Genomic DNA, 2,688 nt, shown 5'->3' on the forward strand with positions numbered 1-2,688 from the left:
GAATGATTACTTATAAGATGATAATCTAAATTAGATAATGGAGATGAATCTTTAAATATAAAAACAATATAAAATATATACATCATGTAGTCTCTAAAATTAAAATTTAGCATTAAAATTTTACAATGATATTTCATTTGGTTTTTTTTGTAACCCATACAACAAAAATAAGAAATTGAAAACATAAAAAAAAAAATGATTTGAAATATTGTGGAAGAGAATGAGAGAAGTGGAAGATAATGAGAGAATGTGAAAATGAGAAAGTAAAAAATGTCAATATAAGAGAATGAGGCAATGCTTATTTATATGATAATATGATATGTCTATATTTTGTCTCTGCTAAGCATGTTTTTGTCACGCATCTAGTTAGGATAACTAATTGTTTTGCATGAATTTCTACTCTCTTTTGTACACTTTTCATATTTAGGTAGTTCTTGCATTATCTTCGCATACATCGTGCATTTTGGAGTATTTCAGGTATTTAGGAGACTTTGGAGCCAGGCTGTCTCGAGTCGCGCCATCACTCCGTCATCACACATCCGCTCGAGTCGCGCCATCACTCCGTCATCACACATCCGCTCGAGTCGCGCCATCACTCCATCATCACACATCCGCTCGGGTCGCGCCATCACTCTGTCATCACACATCCGCTCGGGTCGCGCCGTCACTCCGTCATCACACATCCGCTCAGGTCGCGCCATCACTCCGTCATCACACATCCGCTCGAGTCGCACCATCACTCTGTCGTCGACTACCGTTTGAGCCGACGCCATCACTCACTCGAGCCACTTCTCGTTCGCACATGTCAGGAAGACGTTCCATCTTACACGCTTCAGGAGATTCCCAAACCGACTCTTCATCTTGTCGTTTTAAGTTTTAGGGATTTTATGTCTTTACTATAAATACGTTTTGTTAAGTCTCCGCGACAACATCTTAGTTTTTATCTCGTTTTTATTTTGTAAGGTTTCCCTAGCCACCAAGAACCGTTCTCAGACTTTGTATCCAGATATCTTTTGATACATTGAGTATTTGCATTTGATTTCTTCTACAAACTTGTTTATCTTATTTTTACCTATCTAAGAATGCTTGTTTCAATGTTTTCTGAGTTTGTATTGTTGATGATGATTTCTGGATCTGAGTAGTGCGTTAGTCCTTGAGGATGGGATAGATTAGGTGGAGGATCTTAGGATGTAGGGTGTTTAAGCTTGATTTGTATGATTCCCTTCTGGACTAGAGTTAGAATTACTAGTTTCTCTCTGATCAATTGGAACTAGGTTCGAGATATTTCCACACCCAAAAGGTGTTCGATGAAATGTCTGACCAACTAGTGCCAGAGACTTACGTTCCTAGCCTAAGAGATTAGTTGTCTAGGATGTTTGTTGACGTGAATGAACTTGTTTGTCATGCCTGCTCGACCACGTTTCTCTAGCGAGAGCTAGGTATGGAAGTGATTGAGTCTGAGTAGCTTTTACCGAGAGATTGGATTAGCTAAGTTGTGATGTTCATTGTTTAGGGATAGATTGCTTGTGGTATGTTAAACACTCTGTAGACTAGGATACTCCACCGACATCAGTTACTCCCATCCTTAGGACTTTTATCCTTTTGATTGATATTACATTCCTGAGATTGTTTTGCTTCTTGCTTTTTAGTTCATGCTTAGACTCGTTTCTGTTTTTATTAATTTTCATTTCTTGTCTTGCATTCTCGTTTCTAGTTCCAGAACACATTTCCGTTTGCATTTTTTGTCATTCTAGGATTGTTAGAAAAAACACTCTTTTTGAATTGGCTTGACTTGTGATTCCTTGATTGCATCTTGATTGCTAGCAACATCCCATTTGGATTGACACCTTAAATACTACAACACTTAAGGTTAATTGAACCTACTAGGATAAGACACACAAAAATCTAGTATCAATTTGGCGCCGTTGCCATTTGGGATTCTTTTTGCTACATTTAAGATTTCAAGTTTTGCAAGATTAAGTTCTGTTACACAATCAATCTGAGTACTAACTTGTTTTGGTTGTCTGCTTGTTTGTTTTGCATCTCAGGTACCTGTTGATTGCAACCTTGCATGCACACCAGATCAAGAGGGCATCAGAATCTCGTTCCTGTTATCGACGAAATCAATCGGTTGCAATGCCCACGACAAGCTCGTCAACCCACTGATCATCCCGCACACGTCACTATGGAACAACAGCATGAACCACATCAGGGACCGCAAAACATTGGTGCTGGGGATGCAACGAACACTCACACTCAACGTGCTGGAATCGTCCCTCCCGCCGTGCAGAACAACAACTTCGAGATCAAAAGTGGTCTGATCACCATGATCTAAGGAAACAAGTTTCACGGGTTGCCTATGGATGATCCACTCGACCACTTGGACGAGTTCGACCGTCTTTGCAGTCTCACCAAGATCAACAGCGTGAGTGAGGACGGTTACAAGTTGCGCCTCTTCCCATTCTCCTTGGGAGACAAGGCTCATCAATGGGAGAAAAAACTTCCCAAGGGATCAATCACCACCTGAGATGGTTGCAAGAAGGCATTCTTGGCAAAGTTTTTCTCCAACTCTAGAACAGCACGTCTCAGGAATGAGATTCCCAGCTTCACTCAGAAGAGCTCAGAATCATTCTGTGAAGCATGAGAGCGTTTCAAGGGTTACCACAGCCAATGCCCACACCATGGATT

General features: G+C 40.5%; 1 non-coding gene across 1 annotated transcript; it reads right to left on the minus strand.

Annotated features, from left to right (window-relative positions):
* Positions 1-2,581: 2,581 nt before the first annotated feature.
* Positions 2,582-2,688, minus strand: LOC147948562 (small nucleolar RNA R71). The gene has a single exon (XR_015585932.1). It is a non-coding gene; the product is annotated as a small nucleolar RNA R71 (small nucleolar RNA).

Source organism: Camelina sativa, chromosome 2 (assembly GCF_030686135.1).
Source record: "Camelina sativa cultivar CO46 ecotype springtype chromosome 2, ASM3068613v1".
NCBI classification, from domain to species: domain Eukaryota; kingdom Viridiplantae; phylum Streptophyta; class Magnoliopsida; order Brassicales; family Brassicaceae; genus Camelina; species Camelina sativa.